We start from the raw sequence: 17,131 nt of genomic DNA on the forward strand, positions 1-17,131 counted from the left end.
AAAGGAAGACCAGGTGTTGGAAGAATTTTATGATGCAAATACCCTTAATAAATTAACTAATGCAAATCTGAAGAATTAAACCTTCTGAAATTGTATAAGCATACAGTAAAGACAGAATCTGAAACCGATTACATTAAAAACATTGGGATGTCTGCACGACAAGTAAAGAGAAGTTCCTGATGTCACTAGTGGTAAATTTAAATAGTGTGTGAGATATAAAATAAAATATTTTTCAGAGTCTTTATATGGACCAACAGTGATCTCAGATTTATTCACATCTGATTTTTACTTGGAAGTGGTAAACATAGGGCCCAATGGAACCTGACATAGAAGGTCTGTGGCTAGAATCTCCCCTTTTATTTCATTTCTTTGTGTCCCCATTTGTTACTTTGAAGATGAGGAAAGTAAAATATGAGCAATGGAGTATCATAGATTTGCTGCCTCACACCTGGTAGAACCTATTGGTATTATCTTACAACATTTTGAATCTGGTTCTTCCTTATTGACATCTTTGAAACTTAGGCTATGTAACATACCATATTTGTGATTTGAAACACAGTGAGGTCATTTTTGTCCACTCTTTAAAGTCGCTCTTTTACATTGCTGTAAACACCAGAGAGTGTGTGGAGATGTCTTCACCCACTGCACTCTACCTGATTTATTTCGCCATGCTGAACTCCTATTCATTGGAACTGTTACCTGTGCATGTGCAGTGGCTGTCTCAAATATACACACCTCAGCTGCACTATAGCTGATGTTTTCAATTGGGATGGAAGCTCATTTGAGGGGGAAAGCATCAAACAGCAGTATTTCTCAATAAACTACAGGATACATATGGATTGTGGCTAACATATTTCAAACATCATCGGTGGGAGCGCAGTGTAACCAGAATAGACACTAATGTATAGTATGGACAGCCTCAGACTGTGCTCCTAACAGAATTACTAGGAAATACAGGGACATGTAGGGACGCGGGTGGCGCTAAACCACTATGGTCTAAACCACTGTGCCTCTTGGGCTTGCCGATCAGAAGGTTGGTGGTTCCCGTTGCTCAGTGCCAGCTCCTGTCAACCTAGCAGTTCGAAAGCATGCCCAAAAGTGCAAGTAGATAAATAGGTACTGCTCTGGTGGGAAGGTAAACAGAGTTTCCGTGCGCTGCTCTGGTTTCGGTGTTCTGTTGCACCAGAAATGGCTTAGTCATGACCCAGAAAAACTGTGTGGACAAACGCCAGCTCCCTCGGCCTGTAAAGTGAGATGAGTGCCCCAACCCCAGAGTTGTCTGTGACTGGGCTTAACTGTCAGGGGTCCTTTACATTTACCTTTACAGGGACATGTATCGGAGTAAATGTGCATAAGATAGGCTGTATAAAGATGTTGGGGTGCAGAGACTACTGGCACTTAGTCTATACTAAATCTTTAATGTTTAAACTACAAGATGTTACCTACCGGTGCCTGAAGAGTTATCTGCTTAGTGAGTAAAGAATATGTGTTTCTGAAAGATATATTTAATCCAGACTATGTCATGAATAATGGAGAACTTGTTTCCAAATGGCCAATAAATGGTAAAAACAATCCTCTTGAAGTTAATTGAATTTACAGCTTTTTAGTTATTTGGAAAGTTTTTGCCTTTAATTCAGTGATTCTCAAAGCAGCTTCTAACACATGGTCATAATGTAAAATAAAACACCTCTTCCCAGGTACAGCCGGGCAGAACGTCTGCCTGGTTGATGAGTCCAGAACATGCTTCCCTTCAGTTCTGTAGCCCTCCTGGATTGTTGGAGCTCAGGGGTTTTTCTGGCAAGAAGGTGGAAAGTGAACTCCCTCTACCTGTGCCTTTGTGAGAGGGAGGGGGTATAGCCTGTCAGCGACCTTGGACAAAAAAGAAAAGAGAATTCATCATTGGAGTCTTCGGGCAGTTGAGCAAGACTTAACATTTCTTGATATCATGCAAAAAAAGAAAACACTTTCTGAGGAAACTCATTTCTTCTTGCTCCAGTTGAAATCTAAAATGGTGTACAGGACCTGGTGTAAGATCTAAGTGTTGTTGAGCCAATTAGGAGCAATGAGCATAGTGCTATTAAATTATATACATGTAAATAGCCAATTACAAAAAAAAAAAAAAAAAAAAAAATCCAACATGGTCACATTGGGTTACAAAAGAGGAAACTTCCCCCAAAATGAGAAGATTGGTAATAATGAAGCTGAAAGGCAAATTCAAGAATGTCAGATTTTTCAAAAATGCTTGGGAGTTGTTTAAAAATGCAGTATTAGAAATTAAACTGGTGTGTATGCTACAGATCAAGAAAGATACCATGAGGGCCAAGAGCAGGCTTCCTCAACCTCGGCCCTCCAGATGTTTTTTGTCTACAACTCCCATGATCCCTAGCTAGCAGGACTAGTGGTCAGGGAAGATGGGAATTGTAGTCTCAAAACATCTGGAGGGCCGAGGTTGAGGAAGCCTGGCAAAGAGGGTGCTAGTGTGGTTAATGAGTCAAAGATGCCATTAGAGGCAAGGCAGTTTCCTTAAAAAAAATGGAACTCTTGTCTGAATGAAAATAACTGAAAGGGACACAAACTTTGGCCAAAAAAAGTGGAGGCAAGCAGCAAGGGATGCTAAGAAATAATTTAAGGAAACCTGTGGAAAGTATTGTTGAAGAAGAAATAACGAAGCATATAGAAGAGCATGCCTTGCTGAAGCAAAGCAAGTATGGCTTCTGTTAGTCAAGTCCTGCCTCATGAATCTTTAGAATTTTTTGAGAGTGTCAACAAGCATATAGATAGCAGTGCTATGGCTGACATAATGTACCTGGACTTCCAACGAAGTTCCTCACCAGAGGCTGGGAAGAGCTGCGAAAGGATCTCTCCAAACTGACTGAATCGCAAGTGCAGTTTAGTGTAAATAAGTACGTATAAAGTGTTGCATTTCACATATACACTCATGGGGGCTGAACTGGCAGTGCCTGATCAGGAAAAAGAACTCAGTGTACAGTTGCTTCACCTCAAAATGCACATTTTCTTGATTTACCCATAATTACTTGGTAAGAAATTATGGGTAAATCAAAAAAATGTGCATTTTGAGGTAAGAAATTACCAAGTAATTACTAGTTCCAATGGCAGCAGTTATGGTATATTTATTCATGAAAATTTCAATATTTAAGTGTATATAAAGCAAGTTTGGGCCATATTAAGTTTTTCTTTAAGTCCTGTATTATAAAGCATATGTGTTCTTTCCGAATTGATTTTTGTTATCAAAGCATCATCTCTGATGTAAATGCCAATAAGTCGCATGCTTTTGTTGTAAATGATGAAAAATTATTTTGTCTTAAATGCTCATTGCTGTACCTGGATTTGCATCTTCAGTTGTAGCTGCATGTGTGACATTATTAGTGAAATAAAGACGTTGTTGTGGGCAGTCTGAGATGGCATTACAAGGCTGTGCTAGCCATGATGCTGAAAAAAGTTGTCACCCACTATTTTTCTGAGGTTTGTCATTTATCAAAAAGAAGCAATCTGCTGCAGGAGGATTTCTGCGGACATTCCTATTTGTGTGGCCTGAGCCTGTCTCTTCAGGTTTCATTATTTAGGTCTGATGTGTAGTTAGTTCTTATCAAAACTAATACTATCTGAAGTACTAGGCTTCCAGTGGTCACACAACCAACATCAGGATTTCTTCAACATGACTCATATTACTAAAGACAGTATCTCCTTAAATTTGAGTATAGCTTCAGTGTCTGTATCAATTACATCTTCTAGCTGAATTTTAGTGAACATTTTGCTTTGAATTTCTGTAAGTGCATCAGATTTAAATTGATACACATTTGTAGTGTCTCCAGATTCAGGTATGACTGTATTTCGTTGAAACTTAACATTACAGTACCTGGAATGTATTTATCTATTTTCCTACATTTATACCCCAACTTTATTCCACCATGGAATCCACATGGTTTCTAGGTCACATGGCTGAGGTCATGATCCAGACTTGACTAGACCAAAGCTTCAGCAAAATAGTGGCCTCATCTGACTTCAGACCATACCTTGGAACTATACTAAAGATAGGCCATACTGCATGCAGGCAGTTCTTGATTTTATATATTTTACTGAACGCTATATGGACTACTATGCAATTGGTTGTTTCTGGTGTTAGGATTCAAAACATTACTTTTTATATTTTCTTCCCAAAGTGCTTTGTTTAGCCCAAAGTATTTCAGTTTTTTAGCATTATTATTAAGGTTGCTAATGCTACCGTGTTTACTTGAATCTAATGCTTACTTTTTTTGGCCAAATTATGTTGCGAAAATTAAGGTGCGCATTAGTTTCGATGGCACATTTACATTCACCAGCAAATACTTTTTTTGGTTTCAAGATTCTGATTTTGAGGTGCGCATTAGATTGGATGGCGCATTAGGCTCGGTACGTTGCCTGCTTCTTTAATTATTTTTAGAATACATACATTCTAAATGCATTCATATGGTAAGAATTTAATAGGATGTTTCAGAATAACTAGCAGCAACAGATAATTGTATTATTGTTTAAACCTTTTGGTTTAAAAACAATATGCTAGCTTTCAGTTTCATTTAGTGTGTCTTTTTAAAACAAAGTGTACACACTGATGGCTGAACTCCAGGTGTAACATGAAACTGAAACCCAGGCCACAAAATTTGAATGTGGACCACATACTTTTTAGCAGTCTGACAGTTTCACTCCAAATGTGTTCATAACCACAGAATAGAGCTGGATGTGTGGCAGCTCTAAGAAGATAAAAAACACACACATTTCTTTTGGATTCCACAGACATGGCTATGGATTAAAGTGTTATTGTTTTTGTTTCTCTTGGTTGTGCTGTAAGAGTGTCTGTGAATTTTGGAGACTGAAGCTCTAACCCCACTTGAATAAAGACAATGATGGCAGTGAGTTTCTGTCCAGAGTTAATCAGCTGCAGAATTTGTAAACTGCACATATGTCAGAGTTGAAAATGTTAGCACTCTAGTAGAAGCTTGAAAAGGTTAGATCTGATAAAAGCCATCAGCAGTTAAAGAAAGTGATTTATGGGACTGTAATGACACAAAATGCCTCATTTATCACTCCTTTATAGATAGGTTAAGGTTTCACTGTCATACCTTAAAAACTTGACCACTTAGAATTGTCAAAATAGGCCCTTAATTGCCCATCATGCATTTCAGTTTGAATTTCCCTCTCTTGATTTTTTGTTAATTTTATTTCATATTGCTTTTGAGCTTTCCACATGATTTTGTTTCATATTGTTAAGCTTTAATACTTTTTGAAAATTGCATTCTTAGCTATGCAGTCCTTACTGGTTAATCATGTGGACATGAATTATTGTGTCTCACTCCTGTATGTTTGTATAAATATACTTGAAACAAAATAAGTTAAACTGCATACCTGTGTGTGTTTTACTAATTCTTTTAAGGTGCTTATGACTATATAACTCATTTTATTACTAATATAAATTTACAAAGTAATATTTCTGTAATTCTTCCATTGTTAACAGTGTCACCTGTTATTCTAACATTTTAGTGCTGTGTCTGTTAATTTAATAAACAAACCACAGTTTAACGAAAGAATCCATAAAAAATATTTTTAAGTGAGCAAATGTATATCCCCCTTACTTTTTCATAGCACTGTTCAAATTTATAGTGTCAGTTGCAAAGTTGCAAACGACCTTCAATTTAAAAAGAACTCAGAAGTATTTGTCAAGTCTACTCAGTCTTGGTCCTTGGTCCATGGCCCTTTGTTACTGTAAAGGGAGCTAAAAACCGGTATTTGTAAGTCACAATAATGTGATTAGGGCTACTATTTTTGTAACAAAGCGGATTTTAGAGAAATGAGTTTTTCTCTTTGTCAGATTTTGGAATGATCAGGCTATATTGCCATCTAATCTCAAATCCTTAGAAGAAAGTCTTACTGCTGTGATGTGTAGCTGGAATACTTTTTATACCCACCTCGATTTAATTGTTTAATGAATCAATAGAAATATTTCCATAACCAGTCTGTGGGAAAGAGCCCCATTAACAAACCAACACTTCTTCATTTCCAAAATTGATGAAACCTAAATTATTTATTCTCCATCTCAATTTTCCATAAGAATACTTTACTTCCATAAGAATACTTTGCTTGCTTGCTTGCTTGCTTGCTTGCTTGCTTGCTTGCTTACTTATTTACTTACTTACTAAATGCATGAGTGTTGACTTTGGTGTTTGGTATAAATAATGTGCCATTCATGTAAGAAAGCTAACATCATTGAGGCACTGGCTTACTGCCATGGATCATGCAGATAGTAAGACAGTCAAAGAAAAATCTTTTCAGTCCATGTATTATGTAAGTTTATTATGTGATTTCAACTGGGCTTTTTAAAATAAAGTGATAGATAAATTTTATGTTGTATGCGCTTGTTAAATTCAAAATTGTCTCATTGTATGAATGTTAACATGTAATCTGAATTGCCAAAGAAGTAGTGTGTGAAAATGGCTTAATTACAGGGGAAGAAGAGGAGAAAGCACAAGCCTCTGGGCATATTATATTTTAATTGTTTTCTCTGAAAAGGTAAATAAATTCAAGCCTGGTTTAGATAACTGTAAGGAAGGCTAAAATATGAGATACTCTGTGAAGCCTCAGTGAGGATAAATGCCTCAATGAGGATAAATATTTAGTTACTTTGAAGGAGGAAGAAACAACCCACTCATCTCTTGGGGCTCAACCAGACTTCCATTTGTGCCACAATTTGGGTACAGGCCCATACTTTCCAGGCATGGGTACGAACAGAGGTTTTTTCTACCGATTCTTTCCCTGGAGAAACTCAGTGTTTATCACTGAATCAGAGGAAATTCATGGAAACCCACACACAGACCTGTGCCTAGAAATCACAGGCCTCTGCCTACAAATCATGGCACCAATGGACATCCATTATTACTCTTAATAAACTATGAAACATGTAAACATTTTGTTTTAAATACTACCCTCACTATAATCTTGTACTTTGTATGAGAATTAAAATGCTAGATATGCTGTCTCAGGTGAGGAAGAAAGATTTTTTGAATGCGGCTGACAAGATGTTCTGTTAGCTAGAAGAACTTTAAACTGGGGAAATTTTTGTTTACCTATAGGGATTAATGTGGATATTGGAACAGAATAGATAGATTATATAATTGTACTAGCCACTATTATATAGATAATGGACATTTTATATTTATAATTTCACCCATTGTCACCATTATTAGCTTCAGTTCATTAATGTCACTGCTGGTATTTTAAATGTAAAAATGCATTTATTTGCCCTTTTGAACTTAGTTTTTTAAAAATAGCTTAATTAACAGTGTTTCTGGGAACTTAATTGAGCTAAACTGCTTTTGGCACACTAGGAAAAGGGTAATCTGACTGGGTGATGAGTAGTTGCTTACAAATAACCTTGACTTGCTTTGTCTTTTAGAGCTTGGCTCTTTTCCTCGGCCTTGTCTTGTTCTGGGGTGCGTTGTTCTGTTCTGTTCTGTTTTGTTTTTTTAAGCTTGGTTTGCTCTCACCCCAGAGGAAGACCATCAATTACATTGACCGGCTGGTTTGTCATAACAAAGTACCAAATGAATGTGTGTGCAAGTTATCTTTCTTTTTGTGGACCTTGTTTCACAGATAAATCGGCTTCACAGAACTGCATCTTCAGCACACACCTTCGCTATTTTTTGAAAACGAATTTTCCGTAAATATTACAGTTTTTCCCTTTAGATACAATTCAGAAGTTCACCCAACAATATCAAACCGAGACAGCATTACCTCTAAACACTTAGATATTTTAAATCAGAACAAAACGCATTGTTACCAAAGTCTCATCTACCCGACTTACATACCTTTCATTTGAAATATTCTGCAATTCCTTGCAAGAAGATGAAGCAAAGAAACTCTAACAAGCTTAGGCTTGGATTGAGAGATGTATTGCACAATGGAAAGGCACTTTTGCAAGGTAGTCCCATCACATGTCATCTCAAAACTCTCGGGAATGACTTTCGGGGGGTGCCAAAGGCTCTTGTGGGGAAGGAAGAAAAGCCCCATTGCAGAGAGCGGAGTTCCGCCTGACTATTTCTGTATCCACCCCATAGTCTCCTAGATTAATTTCACACTATTCTGCTTTTATTGAGTTTTATTAATGTGCAAAGTAGAACAGCATCTCTCAAATACCTGCAGCACTATCAGCAATTGCAGCTCAGTAAGGCTTTCTCTGGTTTACTGTTAATTCAGTAAGGATAACCCAGGCATACAGAGAGGGGAACCTGGAAGCTCCCAGGAGCTGCTGAGTAATAAGGCAGGAGATTATGAAGTGGCTCAAGCTTTAAACCACAGGAGTACACAATGGTCAAACAAAATTTGACTTCGGTTTCGGATGCTTTTCACACACAGGCTTAAGAGAAACTGGAAATGGATTGGCAAGTGTTCAGAGTAAAAGGATGGATTTCAAGAGTGGGATATTTTACAGCCAAAGAGCACAAGGGGCAGTCAGTAATAATGGGTGGGCATTTATAGGGCATGTCGCAGCATCTGAGAAGTATGAGCTACTAAATTGTTTGAATGGGTGTGAAGATGATTGGTCACTGTGGTCTTAGAGGAGAGATTTACTTTTTTCCCTTCATGATGCCATTCCACTTTGTCCTGTCAAGTTTTCTATATTGTTTCATAATGTTCCTTCTTCCATGTAGTAGAGAAAAAATTGAGCCTCTTAGCTTTCAAGTTAAACTCTTGAAAAGATTTTTCAGTGGCGCTCAATGATCTTTAAACCACAGTAGATTTTGAATCCTGCTACTCACTATGTGTCACATAACGTGTGCTTATATTTCATTCCTGTCTGAAGAACTTCCTACTTTATACAGTTTGTGGAGCTCCATACATTGCCTAAGATAAACAGTGAGTTCCATCTTCATCCGTATGATAAGTTAGGTTTCTGAATGTGTTTAATTGGAGCAATTTTAAGGGCGAAATGTTCAGATGTTCAATTGCCCCATTTTAATCAGCGTAACGTGGACAATCTCTATGCCAAATAGAGAGCTTTCTAGTTCATGTGGAAATACAGTGGTGCCTCGCAAGACGAAATTAATCCATTCCGCGAGTCTCTTCATCTAGCGGTTTTTTCGTCTTGCGAAGCAACCCTATTAGCGGATTAGCGGTTTAGCGGCTATTAAAGGCTTAGCGGCTAAAAGGCTATTAGCGGCTTAGCGGCTTAGAAAAAGGGGGGGGAGCGAAAAAAATCTCAAGACTCGCAAGACATTTTCGTCTTGCGAAGCAAGCCCATAGGGAAATTCGTCCTGCGAAGCGCATCGAAAAACGGAAAACCCTGTCGTCTAGCGGGTTTTTCATCTTGCAAGGCATTCATCTTGCAGGGCACCACTGTACCCATTTTCTCCATTGAGTCTACACCCCACTCTTTAGCTGCTAGATATCTAGAACAGCTTACAAACAAACAATTAAAAGAAGACAGGCCTGGCTTGCATGCTGACAGTCTAAAAGACATGTCAGAAAAGGAAAAAGGAGCAGGGAGAAGAAAAGAAAAGAACAAACTCAGGTGCCAATTCTTTATTTTTAAATTTATTTTTTTATTAATTTTCTAATTATTATAGAGCCACAGAGACAGGTACACAATAACAAAGATTCAGTAATCTATCCAATTAAAGGCAAGGCATTCAAAACCTGAACATATTAAATAATAACAGCCAGTCTAAAGCCATGAAAGCCATTTTTCTCTAGAAGCTGCGGGGAGAGGTACCTGTAAATCTGAAATTAACTACCGGTATAAGAAATAAAATCTCACCATACTCAATAGGAGTGATCAGGATCTTCCTGTCCCTTAGAGACCCGTAACTTATGTGGGGGGTTTTTTCTGCAATAACTAAATTCCATATATTTTTATACAATAAGGATAGAGTCAGATTTTTTTTTGCCATTTCCCTTGCTGTGCTGTAGAGATCCTGGCAGCTGGCGGCACCCATGTTAAAAGTTCCTTTTGGCAAAATGTCTTCATAGCAGCTGTCCACATATTTAGTGGGTGACAATTTCTAAAGTTAAGTAAGGTAAAGGTAAAGGAACCCCTGACCATGAGGTCCAGTCATGGCCAACTCTGGGGTTGCGGCTCTCATCTCGCTTTATTGACCGAGGGAGCCAGCGTACAGCTTCTGGGTCATGTGGCCAGCATGACTAAGCTGCTTCTGGCAAACCAGAGCAGTGCACGGAAACACCATTTATCTTCCCGCCGGAGCGGTACCTCTTTATCTACTTGCAGTTTGACGTGCTTTTGAACTGCTAGGTTGGCAGGAGCAGGGACCAAGCAACGGGAGCTCACCCCGTTGCGGGGATTCGAACCGCCAACCTTCTGATCGGCAAATCCTAGGCTCTGTGGTTTAACCCACAGTGCCACCCGCATCCCAAAAGTTAAGTAGTAGTTCTTAAAATGATCAGTTGGAATGGAAACAGTTCTGGGGCAGGAAGAACCTGCAGAGCTGATAGAATGAGCCCTGCTTCTCATCTCTTCTACTGATGAAGCAGTCTGCCTGAAAATACATTAATTATTATTAATGTGTGACTATTGGGGGGGCAACTCCCATCTCTTGCAGGGGCGCAATTAGTGCCAGCACCGTCCATTAAGAGTTTGGGTGTAATCTTCGACACCTCCCTTTCCATGGAGGCGCAGATTGCAGCTACAACAAAGGCGGCATTTTTCCATCTCCGCCAAGCTAAGCAGTTGGCTCCTTACCTCTCTCGCCCTGACCTAGCCACTGTGATCCACGCGACGGTCACCTCCAGACTGGATTATTGTAACTCGCTCTACGTGGGGCTGCCCTTGAGACTGACCCAGAAACTCCAGCGGTTGCAGAATGCTGCAGCAAGACTCCCTACGGGGTCTTCGCTGCGAGATCACATTCACCCGGTGCTATACCAGCTGCACTGGCTCCCGGTGGAGTACAGGATCAGGTTTAAGGTGCTGGTTTTAACCTTTAAAGCCTAGGACCCTCGTACCTACGGGACCGCCTCTCCTGGTATGCCCCACAGAGAAACTTACGGTCTTCAAATAAAAACATCTTGAAGGTCCCAGGCCACAGAGAAGTTAGGCTGGCCTCAACTAGAGCCAGGGCTTTTTTGGCCGTGGCTCCAATCTGGTGGAACACTCTGTCACAAGAGACCAGGGCCCTGCGGGACTTGACATCTTTCCGCAGGGCCTGCAAGACAGAGCTGTTCCACCAGGCCTTTGGCCAGGGCACGCCCTCCCTCGGCAATCTTCACGGAGCTCTGGCCCAATCATTGCCAGTGGCTTGAATTAATTAATTTTATAATGAATGATTTTAGAGTGTTATTTGTGCTGTACTTTTGTACTGTTTTATTGTTGTTAGCCACCCTGAGCCCGGCTTCGGCTGGGGAGGGCGGGATATAAATAAAATTTATTATTATTATTATTATTATTATTAATCTGCATGCTGCTTTGCAGAGTGATGACAAAAAGCCAGATTCCAATGAACTGAAATTTGATACAGAAGAGGCAATAGAGAGAAAGAAGGTGGAATCTATTGTGAACTGCCTTGGATTTGTAGAGAGTAGATTTCTTCCTGTGATCCTATGTACTCCTGCCCAGTTACTAGAAATTGTAGTGTCAGGTATTCGTGAACCCATTTCTGAGTCTAGATAGAAGGCAAGGCGTAAGTGGGTGGGGAGAATCAGATTTAGACTTTCCAATCATACTTCCAGCCATTTGGATCATTTCGTGCTGCTTTTATGGTGTTTCATTGTATACGATGTTGTACCCTGCCATACTATATTGTATGAATTGGTGGTATTTACATACGTAAGTAACAATGCTTCCACAATCTCAAAATTGTGTGTTTTGGTACGTGAACTGATGTTGAAGGCTGTTTTGCTGAAGAGACTGACTTGGCATCTCAGCAAGATGGGGATGACTAGCATGGAGAAGGGAAGCTGCCAGGAGACATGAATGCTGTGTGGCAGAGGCAGCACATTTTCAGCCAAACACAGCAGATGCCTGCCAAGATACTGCATGTAGCAGGGAGGCAAACTGGAAGACACCTGAGCACGTGCGATAAATGATAGGAGCAGCTGGCATAGTGCAGCAGAGGTGCAGAACCACCCTTCTGACAGCAGTGTCCCTGCCACTCACCAGGATGGGGCAAGGCAGCAGCATTGGCAGGACTGTTGGAGTCCACTGTCAGAGACAATTTAGTGATCTCCTCTCAGCTTGCCTCTTTCTGATTCCTCATCAAGCCTATGCCCTCCCCCTTGGTGTTTCTGCTTCATCTTTGCATGCTGAGAGGAGGGGTGTGCCCTCCATTTAAAGCACATTCACTGGCTTCCCCCTCCAAGAATTCTGGACACTGTAGTTTCTCCTTCAAATAGCTAGAATTGCCAGCACCCTTAACAAATCACAGTTCCTGTGAGTCTGTGGGGGGAGCCATGTGCTTCCGGGTTGCTTCCGGGTTGGCGCCTCTGGCAATGGCGGATTTCCTCCGATCGGGAGGAATTCGCTCCGTGGAAAACAGGGTCTGAACCGCCACGGCGAGGCGGAGACCCATCAAAAACCACAGGCGGGAGAAGCCTGTGGACGTGGGATTCGGCCGGCACCCTACTCGCGGGGAAACCCGATTTCGGGGTTCCGGAGCGACGTGGGGTGAGTGGCGCGGTGCCTTGAATCGACTGCTTCTTTCACGGAGTGAAGCCGCATTGCTGTTGCCGGAGAGCGCTGACTTTTTCCTGTGGACAATTGGAGCTTAAATAACTGTCCGTGAGTAGAATGGAAAATTGGAATAAGAAATTTCTTTTAATTTGGCACTGAAGCGGGAAGGTCTAAACAGGAAGTCTGCCTTCCGCTTTTTGTAAATAGACTGAAGCAAAGACACGGCAAGCTAGAGCTTAGAAAATCGTTGTAAAGGATCAATTTTCATCATTTAAAATTACTGAACCCCCCTTGGAAGCAGGAGAAGAGGGGGGAACTTTTTCTGGACTGATTAAACTTGCAGAAGACAAGTAAAGAAAAGCAATTCTCCACCGTTCTGAACCTGGGAGCGGGGTGTCAGGACAGACGTCTTCGGGAAGTTCATTGACTATAGACAAACGTTTTTGACAGATAGTTAAAAGAAGAGAAACATATTGATTCCATTGTTCCCCTTCGCATCTAAAAGGAACAAAATATTGACAAAATATCTGAAAAAGGAAACTTTGTTGTTAGATTTGCTTTTTTTAAAAAAAAAAAAGGAGAGAGATAGATACAAACAGAAGTTTTTTCCCCTAGAGGGAGCTTGTGAAACTGTTATTAAATTCGAACTGGGGAGCTTTGCAGCTGCAATAGATTAAGATCGTGGGAACAGACTCTGACCTTCAACAACAATGTATTTGGAGGCTCTGGTGTTGGCCCTTTGTAAGACAAGTGCTTTATTGGAACAGTTACATGAGAAGATGGATTTGATGACTGTTGGGATCGGAAAGTTTGGACAGGCAGTGGGTACTTATATAGAACCCACTCAGGAGTTAACTCAGGAGTGTGCTTTGACAGATCAGATGAGGGAGGAGGCTGTTGCTGGACCTAGTGAGGCAGAGATGGAGGGAACTGTGGCCCAGCAGGAACATGAGTTGTTGGACTTGATGAATGAACCTGGAGAAAGCCAGATTTGGAGAGACAGAGTTCTGTTTGGTTTGGAGATGGGGGGCTGGATAGACCCCCCTATGCAGGGATGTTTTGACCTTTCAAGTCTGGCTTTGGGCTGGGAGGCGTCCGGGGTTGTGCGGGCCCTTAACTTTGGAGCTACTTTGAAACATGTTTTTAAATACCATATGGAGTTCAGTGTTGACTTTGGAAAAGGGGCTGATCTGTCGAGAAGGGACAAAAACATTGTCAAGCTGGAGTCTCCCCGAGTGAAAGGAGCAGAAGACAAAGTAAAGCACAGGTATAAATATGAAGAAGATCTGCGGATGGGACATGGAAGAGATCCAAGGGCCTCGGATATAAGGTTACCAGGTTGATGGACTAGATGGATGGGATAGAAAGGACTGACAAAACCCAAGACCAGGAGAAAGAAACGTTGGATGAAGATTGGAAGAAAGTTTTAAACAATTTATTTAGGAAAATTTTGTAAAAGTAAAGCGTATTAGAAAAATGTTGGAATGAAATTATTTGGCTTTAGCAGAAATGTTAAAAAGAATTATGTAAGAATATGTCATGGTTAAGAGAATTTGGTATAATAAGATTTAAGTTTTAAGTTTTAGGGCCTTTTATAGTAAGATAAGGTTAAAATAGATTAAGGTAATTTAATGACAGAATATTATGAAAGATGGAAAGGATTTGCTGAGATAATTAACAACTAGAATACAAAAAAGGGAGGTATGAGGAGGTCGATGAAACAAGGTAATGATAGTTAATGATTTGGGAATATTGGATTTGTTTTTAAATCTTTTGTCTATTTTTGTTTTTTGATTTTGATGTAGTATGTGTTTGGTTTTTTTCTCTTTTTGATCTTTTTTTTTATTGATTCGTATTGTTTAAATGTTACTTGTTTTTTCCTTCTTTTTTTTTCTTTGTTTCTTTGTAATCTTAAAATTCTCAATAAATATTATTTAAAAAAACAAAAGCAAATCACAGTTCCTGTGAGTCTGTGGGGGGGAGCCATGTGCTTTAAATTTGCACTGGGAGTGGATCTGCCTGATTTTTTTGCCTGTGGGGAAATCTGCGAGCATATATGGAGAAACAACCCTGCCTGTTTCCTTCTCACAGCAGTGCTTGTGTAATCATTCAATAGGGGGATGTGGGTGGAGCTGTGGTCTAAACTATTGAGCCTCTTGGGCTTGCCGATCAGAAGGTCAGCGGTTCAAATCTATGTGATGGGGTGACTTCCCGTAGCTGTCCCAGCTTCTGCCAACCTAGGAGTTTGAAAGCACGCCTGTGCAAGTAGATAAATAGGTACTGCTGTGGTGGGAAGGTAAATGGTGTTACCGTGCGCTCTGGCTTCTGTCATGGTGTCCTGTTGCGCCAGAAGCGGTTTAGTCATGATGGCCACATGACCCAGAAAGCTGTCTGTGGACAAGCGCCAGCTCCCTCGGCCTGAAAAGGGAGATGAGCGCCGCACCCCATAGTCAGCTTTGTCTGGACTTAGCCATCCAGGGGTCCTTTACCTTTTTAGCTTTACCTTATCCATTCAGTCTTTCTTCCATTTAATTATTGTCCCACAATGTCCCCTTTTTATGTATAAATCATTCTCCTTATCTTACCAATTGCCATCCACATCTGGTTGCACATGCATATACTATAGAACCTTTGCTTTGAGGTTGTTGAACTTACTCACGTGCTGTCTTACCTGGGGGAGAACCAGTCCCTTCAGATCCACTTACACACACATACAACACCTCATTCTCAAAAAACAGAGGTCCTGTTACTTCTTCGGTTTTCATTAGGAGAAAAAGAGCAAAAACACTTGCAATTCCCAGGGACGTATGAGACTGCCTTATACAGAGTCAGACCATTGATCCACCTAGCCCAGTATTGTCTTTTCTGATTGGCAGAAGCTCTTGAGGGTTTTGTGAAAAGTCCTTTTCCAGTTAGCCAGGTAGCCTTATAGCTAGAGATACTAGGACCTGGGGATATCTGCATGCACAGAAGTGTCTGCTTCACAAGACTTCCTGCAGCAACAGAGATCATACTGAACATGTTATCGTGCAATATTTGGAGACTCGTTGGTGTGCTCTATTTCCCAGTATATGAAGGAAAAGCTTCAGAGAACAGCTGTGTTCTGATTGCTCCAACAGATATAAAGGTGATGGGGGGAGGTCACTTGAGAAAGCCAAAATCCCAACCAACCAAGTCCCACACCGAGTGGGAGTCTGAATTTGGACCAAAATACTGCATTTTTTTATACTCTGTTTACCTTTTAGTGACACCCAAATGGATATCCTTCTCATATACTACTCAGTACCTAGTTTTTGTCACAGCATTCATAAAATCCATTTGAATTCAACCGAAAGAAAATGGCATCATCTGTATTGAAAACAAATATGAGCATTTAGTGCCTTATGTTACATGTTTCCTTCTTCCAAATGTTCTACTGCATCTGCATTAATTAGTGTTGAGATAATTATGTGCAGTGTTTTCAATGTCATTCAGATTCAGAGGTTCAGTAGTGATAAGAGCAAGTCAGTTGAGCTATTAATACATAATCCTTGTTTCTGAAATTTCACCAACATAGAAATGTGCATCCATGAGTCGGTAGCACTTAATAATGTGAAAATAAACAAACAACCAAAAATCATACCCAAACCACTGCAGTTTTATGTTTGGAGGACCCAGAATAATTGGCATTGCAAAAGGTACATGGGTAATATGAGGTGCAAATCATTAATATAGACTATCAAATCAGAGAAATGTATTTCTTCTGAGGAAATGCTTTGCTTTTAAAACTAGAACTCTGCTTCTAGTATCTAGAGATATTGAGATACACACACGCACACACACTGTGCTGTACCCATTCATGCAATGACAACAAGGAATTTATCTAGAAAATACTCATTTCAGTAGCTTATGAACTTGGGTTTTTATTTGAGGCTATTGAGCTTTATAGCTCAAAACACACACACACACACACAGAGGGAGGGATCTTTATGAATAGAACACAATGCAGCCCTGTTGCTCCCATGTCATGTGTGCGTTTAGGCTGTGTACCAACCCATTACAAGCTCTGTGCTGTGTGGAACTGAGGGAATTTCACACCCCTACACCTCATAACACTGCCAGTGGTACTTTGGAAGTGGTAGGCTTCCACCATATAGCATACTCCACTAAAATTATTCTTGAACCCCAATTCCTGATTTTTTATTTCATAGACTGCTCAGTTTTACTTGTAAAGTTGTATTCATTTTTTACTTGTTAGGAAGTCTCATTTGAATGGCATTGCATTTTTACTTATTAGGTATTTATATACTGCTATTTCTGTGGAGCACAGACATGTGAAAGAGTTTTGCAGAAGCACTCCCACTGGGATGAGAATATCTAAGGCAGGAAACCCTGGGCCCTCCAGATGTTGCTGAACTACAACTCCCATCAATCCCAGCAAGCATGTCCAATGGCCAGGGAATTTCAAACGGGGGACATTCC

At 40.3% G+C, this 17,131-nt stretch overlaps 1 protein-coding gene and 1 long non-coding RNA gene across 6 annotated transcripts in view; one reads left to right on the forward strand and one right to left on the reverse strand.

Moving 5' to 3' along the window:
* CDIN1 (CDAN1 interacting nuclease 1) overlaps positions 1-17,131 on the forward strand; it is a 128,256-nt gene that overhangs the window by 86,887 nt on the left and 24,238 nt on the right. The gene's annotated exons all lie outside the window — the stretch shown is intronic.
* Positions 1,321-8,835, reverse strand: LOC308462679. Its single transcript, XR_013979254.1, has 3 exons — positions 7,416-8,835; positions 2,807-2,872; positions 1,321-1,869 (listed from the first exon to the last, which is right to left on the reverse strand). It is a non-coding gene; the product is annotated as an uncharacterized lncRNA (long non-coding RNA).

The sequence above is a fragment of the Podarcis pityusensis genome (assembly GCF_964106645.2).
Source record: "Podarcis pityusensis genome assembly, chromosome: 1".
In the NCBI taxonomy this organism is placed as follows: Eukaryota; Metazoa; Chordata; class Lepidosauria; order Squamata; family Lacertidae; genus Podarcis; species Podarcis pityusensis.